Source organism: Squalius cephalus (genome assembly GCF_949319135.1).
Source record: "Squalius cephalus genome assembly, chromosome: 11".
NCBI classification, from domain to species: Eukaryota; Metazoa; Chordata; class Actinopteri; order Cypriniformes; family Leuciscidae; genus Squalius; species Squalius cephalus.
The window spans coordinates 5,947,463-5,957,667 of NC_137132.1; positions in this window are offsets into that span (position 1 = coordinate 5,947,463).

Below are 10,205 nucleotides of genomic sequence, written 5' to 3' on the forward strand. Positions count from 1 at the left end.
ATACTATACACTGACTATACACTGGCCTGGGTCCGTAGAGCCAGGGCCTAGATAGAGAGAACTCGTGCCTGCAGCGCAGGGACCTCTAGGTTATAAAATCTTGCAAATGTGGACGGAGCGGACCAGCCGGCTGCCGCTCAAATGTCTTCGATAGGGACTCCACTGGACCATGCCCAAGAGGAAACCATGTCTCTTGTGGAGTGAGCTCTTACACCTATGGGGCACCGGAGGCCCAGTGAGGTGTAGGCCAGAGAGATAGCATCTACTATCAATCTAGATAACGTGAGTTTCGTGACCAGCATGGTGCGACCCCCGAAACAGACAAAGAGCTGTTCAGACTGTCTGAAAGAGGCCGAACGCTTTTCGAATATAACGAAATATATTCTCAGAGCTCTGACGGGGCAGAGCGTAAGAGCATCACTATCTTCTCTCGAAACTGGGAGAGCTGATAGAGAGATAACCTGGGCTCTGAACGATGTTGAGCCGGCTACTAGCACATGAAAGGCTGTGATGGCTGCCACATACACTTTGAGCGTGGAGGGGGAGCGTCCCGCGTCCAGCAGCTCTTGGAGAAAAGAGAGTACCGTTGGTACTTTACAAATATGTGGGTCGAGGTTCCGAGCTAAACATCAGCTGGAGAACACTGACCATTTAAGGTGGTAGAGGCGTCTAGTAGACGATAATGATGATGATAGATAATGGTATTCAGGACACCTTCTGGGAGGTCCTGGGGTACCCGTTGAGGGGCCATGCATGGAGGGCCCACAAGTCGGGACGGGGGTGCCAGATAGTCCTGTTTGCCTGCGTGAGGAGGTCGCTCCTCAGCGGAATTGGCCACGGAGCTATCGCAGACAGCTGCATCAGCTCTGGGAACCAAATCTGGGTTCGCCAGAGGGGGGCTACCAGGAGGAAATGCATAAAGGGGGAGGCTGGGCCACTCGTGGGCCAGCGCATCCCTGCTCTTTGTAAAGAAGATTGGGCAGTGACAGTTGTCTTCTGAGGCGAAGAGGTCTACCTCTGCCTTCCCGAAGACCTCCCATAACAGGAGAACCGTCTGGGGGTGGAGCGACCATTCTTCTGGGGGAACGTTGCCCCGAGAAAGCATGTCTGCTCTTATGTTTGCAGTTTGGCTTGAGCCCATAGCAGTAGCTGTGTGGCTATGGCGAACAGGTTGCGAGACCACCCTGGCAATTTATGTAGGAGACCACTGACATGTTGTCTGTGCGGACCAAGACATGGTGTCCCGCCAGATATGGGAGGAAGGTTTTTAGGGCTAGAAAAACCGCTCTCATTTCGAGGCAGTTGATGTGTAGGCGTTTCTCCGAGCTCGACCAGAGGCCGGAGGCAGGCCTGCCCTTGTACAGGGCTCCCCAACCGGAGTTGGAAGCGTCTGTTGAAATGACCCTCCTCTCTGAAACCAAACCCATGTTCACACCCTGCTGATACCAGCTGGTGTTTTTCCAGGGGTCCAGGGCTTTGATACAGCGCTGGGCCACCCTGATATTCACGAGGCCCAAGCGCCATGCATGGGGTGGTACTTGAGGTGTTAGCCACAGCTGAAGAGGTCGCATAGGTAGTAGGCCTAGTTGGAGTACTGATGATGCCGAAGCCATAAGGCCCAAGATCCTCTGAAACATTCGGAGGGGTACAATGGAGCCCTCTTTGAATGACGCGGCGAGCCACTGAATTGATAGAGCTTGGTCCGGTGTAGGCCATGCTCTCATATGTACGGAGTCGAGAACTGTTCCCAGGAACGTGATTCATTGGCCGGAGGACAGTATACTTTTGGAAAAGTTTACCCTGAGCCCGAGGCATTCTAGATGACCAAGGAGCCAGGCTTTGTGAGTATGGGACTCCGCCTCTGACTGAGTCAGTATGACGACCAGTCGTCGAGGTAGTTCAGAATGCGCATTCCCCGCTGTCTCGGGGGGAGAGAGCCGCATCCATGCACTTCGTGACTGTACGAGGCGCTAGCGCCAGTCCAAATGGTAGGACTGTGTATTGATATGTCTGCCCCTCGAAGGCGAATCTCAAGAATGGCATGTGATGGGGGTTCACTTGGATGTGAAAGTAAGCGTCTTTTAGATCCACTGAAAAGAACCAGTCTCCTGGGCGAATTTGCGCTAGGATGTGTCTGGTCGTAAGCATCCTGAATGGCCTTGCCATAAGGGCCTTGTTCAGGTGTCTGAGATCTAAAATGGGTCTCAAGCCGCCGTCTTTCTTCGGAACGAGAAAATAACGTCTGTAAAACCCTGAATCGCTTTGTGAAGCGGGAACTATCTTGATAGCCCCCTTTCGCTAGCAGACATGATACCTCGGCGCGGAGGACATGAGCCATGGTGCTCCTTACGAGGTTTGGATTATATTGTGAAAGCGCGTGGTCTGCGGGCGAATTGAAGCAAGTAGCCGCGCTTTACAATGTTCATTACCCAATCTGAAACTCCGGGAATGGCCTGCCAAGCCAGAGCCCGATGAGCCAGAGGTAAAATTATATCTGACGGGGGAACGCCCAGACTCGGGGGCCCAAACCGACAGGGGTTTATGTGAGAGGTTTTGCTCAATTTGTGCTTTATGTGGGTTGCTGTTAAAACAGCGTTTGGGTGCAGGTGTGCGTGACAGATGACGGGCCCATGTTCTGCATTTAACACAACTCCAGCCACCTGAACTGAAGAGGGGGCTGTGAGAAGCACTCGAGCGATCTTCGGGGCTGGTCCGGCTGCGGCGGGACATAGACCCCTCTTTCTGCCGGTTAGGAAGGCTTCTTGGTCACGTGGTCGAGCGTGAGCTTCGGCCCTGGCGCTTGGGAAGCGGGTACCGTTTAGCTGGCTTCAGACGCTGGCTGGTCTCAGCCACTGGGCTTGGCTGATAGACCTGCGGCACTGGTTTTTCTGGCTGCGGCGTGCTCTTGGGGCGCCGTGAAGCAGAACTTGAACGCTTTGGCAGCAAGTGCTTCATCGCACTGGAAGCCTTCTATGCTTCAGTGAAGCGCTCTGCGAAGCCGCTGACGGAAGGGCCGAAGAGACCTGTCGTGGAGACTGGCGAGTCGAAAAGGCGGTCTTATCCGCGTCCCTGATCTCAGTCAGGTTAAGCCATAAGTGGCGGTCCAGAACTACTAGGCTGGCCATGTTGCGACCGATGGCCTGAGCAGTGATCTTAGTGGCTCGTAGCGCTAAATCCGTAGCACTGCGGAGGTCCTTAAAGGCATCCGGTTCAGGTCCCGACTCATCCATAGCGCGGAGGAGCTTAGCCTGGAACACCTGGAGGATTGCCATGGTGTGTAGTGCAGAGGCGGCTTGACCGGCGGCGGAATATGCGCGGCTGGCCATAGTGGAAGTAGTCCTGCACGGTTTGGATGGGTGCGTTGCTTTTGTTCTCCAACTGCCTGCAGTGGGAGGGCACAAATGAGCGGCGACCGCTTCTTCGAGTGGCTGGAGCATCACATAGCCCTTTTCCTCAGCGCAGTCAACAGTAGAGAGCGTAGCAGAGACAGAAGAGCGCTTTCGAGCTGAAAAGGGCGCACAAAAAGGGCCTGTTGGCGCCCCGGCAGGTACCACTCGTCGAGGCGGCTTCTAGCGGGCTCAGCTTGGGAAAGCCAGTCGAGACCCAGCTCGTCGACAGTGCTAGTCAAGACACGGAGAAGCTCGGCGTCAATGTTCGTTCTGGTGTCAAAATGATCACACTGAGAGAGAGGGGGGGGTCCGCAGAGCCCGGCTAATCCTCACCATCAGATGCCGCCACTGAAACAGCATCATCCAGTTCCTCAGCAGATCCACCGAAAGAAACGAGTCCTGCCGCTCCAAGACTGGGGCGTTGGTCGCTCTTTGTGAACAGAACCGGAGATGTATCAGATCCTGGTGTAGGCCGAGGCACGCGGGGAAGGACCCGGCTGGACGTGCTTAAATCACCATGCTCGTAGGGTCCTCTGATCGCGCCGCTTCTTCCTACGGGGCTTGTGGGGCGCCGAAGATGGAAGATGGGCTACGTCAGAGAGCGAGTCTGGATCGGAGCAGCCGCCTTTAGTGAGCGCTGCCTCAGCGTGCTCAGGGCCGAGACAGATAGCGCACTGGGTGTGTCGGTCTGACAAGTGAAGAGGAATCCCGCAGGATTCACAGATGGGGAGCGGCATTTGGAACAACGCCATTTGCCGGATGCCACAGCTGGGCGATGTCTGCCAAGGCGCTGAAGGGCTGTTCTACGGTGAGAGAGGCTTCTAAATCCGGAGAAGTCAGCGACGAGGTGAGTCTCAGAGCTGAAGGAGAATAAATCTGTCTTTTGGCGAGTTTTTCTCTGAATTTATACTCTCCAGCCGCGTCCAAATTGGCGCGCTCGAGGCTGGCAGGCCGCCAAGCGCTCCCATTGGACCGCGAGCCTCTGCTCACTCGCCATAGGTTTGTGCAGTTGCCGCAGCACAGCCAATCAGCTCGCTCAGTCGAGCTATGATGCTCTCGCTGTGCAGCTGCAATGCGTTTTAAAATAAAGGCTTCAATATTTTCCCACAGCGTTTGCAACGCAGTACGAGAGAACGTTCTCGTAAGGGAACAGTCTACTCCAAATGAAAACAGTAGCATTAAAGGGATAGTTCACCCAAAAATGAAAATTGGTTTTTCACAATTTTAATCACATTTCCTGCATTTACATACCTTTAGGGACTATGGTGATACAAAATAATTAAGTTGATTATTAATAAATTAAACATAAATTAAGTAGGCTACTAAACTATGTATAAGACAAATATGTCTTACTTTCTTTATTGTTTAATAGGGGCAAATTGCCAAGACTTGAGAGAATCATTTTATAAAGTCAAAAATGTTCACCATTAATGTTTTGTGTGCAAATAAAATTAAAATAATTTGAGACTCAATTTCCACTGTAATATAGAAACAACACAAAGACAGTAAATAATTGTTTAATAGCATTTTTTTTTTTATGAATGAAGGCCAGTATCACTGTAGCTACTGATGTCTGATGTTTTTACTTTTGAAAATTATAACAACTTTTAATATAAGTGAACTTAAAACTATCCTCACATAAACCCAAAAATAAATGTAATATTTACATGTGCCCTTCCTGTCTAACAGGTATGAAATTACAGAAATTGAATTAGGTTATCAAACAGTCTGCACTGCATAAATTATTAATTAAATTAGATTAATCTTTATTAAAGCTGCAAGCGTTCTTTAGTCAAGAGCAGTGAGTGATTTTCTCTGTTCCCTTTGTTCTTTGGTTAACGTTACTGACTACAGAATTAGTGGCTGCTGTCCCTTTAAAATCTGCCGCTGCTGACAGTCTCTCACACGTCTCATTTTCTAATTTACTCTTGTTCATTTAAGACTTTATGTAACTAATTTAAGACTGCTTTTCTGTTATGAGGATACTCGACAAAACGGACATTTTGGCATTTTGGTGTGTGTTATTGTTCGTTCAAGCGCGTAAGAGAACTGCCCAGCAAAACTGATTCTGACGCGCTGTCTGTGCGCTCGATACTGGCGCGAGTCTTTCTGTGCGTCGTGTGTGTGAGTGTGTGCGTCAGGACATTCACAGACAGCGCGGTACCTGCTCATTAACTTTCAATGAGGTATTTTTAGTGTGTGCAAGCGATGTTCCTGGACACGGCTGTGTGCATTGACGCAGGCAGGCGCTCCGTGTCCTACTCGGTCCTGCTCCTCTGTGGCGATGACGGCGTGCGGTTAAAAAATCATAACAAACTAACTTGAAAGTGGGGGGGAAACGAACAGGATTTCGAAAAGAGGGGAGGAGGGGGGGCATGTCCCCCCTGTCCCTATAGGAAATTACGCCCGTGAGTGAAAGGCACACCATTGTATTATCTGCTAACCTTGATTCATTGTCATCCAAACTTTCAAACGCGCATCAGTGGCTCCGACTCCGAACCTGTGCTCTGAACTCTCACTGAACTTCTCACACGCAACTGACGTCTCAGGTGCAAGGTTTTCAGCGAATCAACGATCAGAGAATACTGCAGTGAGATCGCTGTTGGCAGATGTTACAGCTGTGGGCCTTAAACTCCTCTCCTGTCATTAATACGCTGTGGTCTAGTCATCAACAGAAAATTAACGGATTGAGAGGGGAGAAACATGGATTTTGGCGTGACATTTCTTGCGTGTGCGTGAGAGCGTGAGATTGATGCTGAAAGCGTGAGTGTCACGCCAGATGCGTGAGAGTTGGCAACCCTGTGTCAGTCAGAAATCATTAACCGCATTTCCCCTGTACAGACCATGGCTGCGTTTCCGATAACATTGTCTCCTAGTGTGCTACGAAGACTCTTAAGGTATAACTTAACTAAAGGGACTCATGGGATATTATACAAAATCCAGCCTAATAGCCTAGCCAACATATTTTAAAATTGTACCATATATTGCTGCCATGATAACCATTTCAGTTTTTAACGTGCTTTCTTCTCTTTCCCATTTTAGTTCGCTGAGGTGGAGCTGCGATGAAATATTGTTCTTGTAAATACTTTCCAGCATTTCAGTAATAAAAGTGTACATCTTACATAGGCCTACGGTGCTCAGCAGTGATCAAAAAGGAATTAAACAGTGAATTTTGAATCTCTTCTTGTAAACTCAGAGGCCGCCGAAGTCTCAGAGTCTGCGCAGTAGTGAGCGTGAAGTGGAGGCACGATATCAAGGTCCCACCAAAGCCATAGAGACAGACAAAGCATAGAGACAGAGCGACGCGTCATAATCTGAAGACCACGCCCACCGGGGGGAAAACAATCCATCCGTCTGCATTGACTTTGCATCGACACAGCCCGTTCGCTAATCTTGAACATGTTTTATGCTAAAAAATACTTTTGATGGGATTGGGAACGATATTTCGATTTTACTATGTTAGGTTATTTTATAAGGGAAGGCAGATAAGGTAATGTCGCGACAGGCAGGACTCAATCACGGCATTATCATAGTATTTAATAGTAATATTCAGTGATATTAAAAAAATATAATTATATTATAATAGTTATATAGTTATATATTATATATATATATATATATATATATATATATATATATATATAGTTATATAATATAGTTATATTATATATTATAATATATTATATTAAAGAGTGATATTATATATATATATATATATATATATAAAAAGTAAAAATACAGATGTTTTCTTTCTTTGGCTTTTCAGGTTTTACCAGATATGATAAGACTTGAATTGTAATGACTATTATCACTGCATACGGATATGATATGATGCTGACATTATGCACTTTAATAAATAAAGACAAAATGATTAATGTAATTATAAATATTTTGTTATATTGTATGTTGTTTAATTAAAATAAAACATGAAGTATTGTGCCAACTACTGTGTGCCTAATGATGATGACTTTTTAATGAATGATGGTAAAAAATACATTTACTTTTAATGATTCAATGATTCAAAACAGTTTGTATATGTCCACAAATGAGTTACTAGGAGTGCTACTTGGGTATTGAGAGGTGTGTTCCTCTGGTGCTCTTCAGCTTGGAGATCCAAAATGTTTCCCAAATAAACAGTAGTTCTGAGGCACTCAAAAGGAATATAAGTTTATAAAGCCTTTATTTAAACTTGGCTATCCATTAAAAAACATGCCAACATGTTTCGGCCTCTGTGGCCTTCTTCAGGGCAAATTCAAAATGGCAGTCTGTAGACTGCATCCTGTATATCTGCATGTGGTCACATGACCTAGAAGCACAGGTGCTCATCTGCACAGGTATCACCTGACAGAGAGAAATTACAACAAGTTACTTTATATAAGACAAGTCACATTTTCAATATTTTACCAATTCCCACATCAGGATAGTTTAAAATATCAATATAAATAGATACAAATAACAAGAGGTTACTTTATATAAGACAAGTTACAGAAAAAGGTTACATTGTGAAAAAGATTTCATTTCATGCTCTAATAAATATGTGCAGTCTCAGATGTTGAATAATTTTACACTTTCTATATTTTACCACTTTCCACATCAAGATACGATTTGAAATATCAATATAGATAGATACATATAGCAAAACATTGACATGTGCATATAGTCAGTTACAAAAAAGGAGAAAAATCAAATTCCAAGTTTAGACCAGGGTATTGATTAGCTTTTAAAGTATAAATCCAAAAGGATTCTCTTTGTAAAAGTTTTTTGAGTCTATCTCCCCCTCTTGGTGATATTTTAACATGTTCTATCCCAAAGATTTTTAGAGTATCGCTTCTTCCGTGGTTCGCCTCTTTGTAATGTAGAGCCATAGGGTATTGGTGGTTGCTTGTTCTTATCGCATATTTGTGCTCTGCTAATCTTTCTTTAAGCTTATGCTTGGTTCTTCCAATATAAAAAGAGCCACAAGGACATTCAAGTCTATAGACAACGAATGAGGTATTGCAATTAATAAATGAGTGTATACTGTATTCACGATTTGATGTCACATCTGTAAAAATATTGGTCTTGACCATATTGTTACAGAGATTACAGTTTCCACACTTACAGTTACCTCTTTTTGTGCCTAGCCAGGTTTTGTTCTGTACAGGATGCATATAGCTTTTCACAAGACTATCTTTTAGAGTAGGAGCTCCTTTAAAGGTGATAGTAGGTACCTCCGGCAGTGCATCTCTCAAGACGGTATCACTTTTTATTATGTCCCAATTCTTCTTGATTATTTGCTTTATCTTATTGGCTTGACTACTGTATTGTGTAACAAAATAAACTTGGTTTGGCTCTTGTTTTCGCCTCTGTTTCTGAACCAACTGCTGTTCCCTACTAATTTCTTTAACTCTATTATAGGCTGTATCTAAGGTCTTGTGTTTATATCCTCTTTTCTTAAACCTTTGAACCATGTTTTGAGCATTTTTATCAAAAACGTCTTCAGAATCATATATACTGTATGCGTTTAATCCTTTGAAATTGGCCAAAAGGGATATTCTCTATTAACCAAGGTGGGTGGTAACTTTCAGCCCTCAGTATGGTATTCCGATCAGTGGGTTTTCTAAACACGGACGTGTGCAATTCACCTTTGTCATCTTTTGTTATCTCCAGATCTAGGAAATGGATATTTGTTAATGAGAACTCTAGACTCAGCTTCAAATTAGGATTAGTGTTATTAAGATATGCATGAAACTGTAGCAGCTCTTGCTGTGACCCAGACCATATAAGAAGAACGCCGTCAATATACCTACCCCACCATACAATCTTATTAATATATTCATTTAGACTTGAATAGACAAATGTTTCCTCCCAGAGACCCATAAACAAATTTGAATAAGTTGGTGCAAAGCAAGCTCCCATTGCTGTACCTTTTATCTGCTTAAAGAATTTGTTTTGGAATAAGAAAACATTGTTAGTTAGTGTCCATTCTGTTAGTTTTAAGATCAACTCTGCTGGGGGCATCTGTTCTGGTGGTCTCTTCTCCAAATAATGTGACAATGCCTTTAATCCTTCTACAACAGGCAGAAAAACAAACATGGTAAATCTTCATCATGGTGTAGGATCTCAAGTAAATATATGTATTGTTTAATTGCTCATCAAAAATATTTACTTGACTTACTTATTTTAATGATAAAATCTTTTCAGACACCATATTAGGAAGGGGTCGAGGGGTTTGCAAATATAAACAAACATTTACTGTAACTCCCTCACTCTCACTGAGTGGGTGTAGGGGATTGTTGACCCTTGATTTCAGTATTGATTGGTTTCAGGACACAGGTCAGGTGCCTGTTTTTTTCTATGTATAGTTTGTGGAGAAGATACACTATATTGCCAAAAGTTTTGGGACGTCTGGCTTTACATGCACATGAACTTTAATGATATCCCATTCTTAATCCGTAGGGTTTAAGATGGAGTTGGCCCACCCTTTGCAGCTTCAACTCTTCTGGGAAGGCTTTCCACAAGGTTTAGGAGTGTGTTTATGGAAAATATTTGACCATTCTTCTAGAAGTGCATTTGTGAGTTCAGGCACTGATGTTGGACGAGAAGGCCTGGCTCACAGTCTCTGCTCTAATTCATCCCAAAGGTGTTCAGTCGAGACTCTGTGCAGGCCAGTCATGTTCCTCCACACTAAACTCGCTCATCCATGTCTTTATGGACCTTGCTTTGTGCACTGGTGCACAGTCATGTTTGAACCGGAAGGGGCCATCAAAACCCCTGAAAAACAACCCCACACCATTATCCCCCCTCCTCCAAACTTTAGACTTGGCACAATGCATT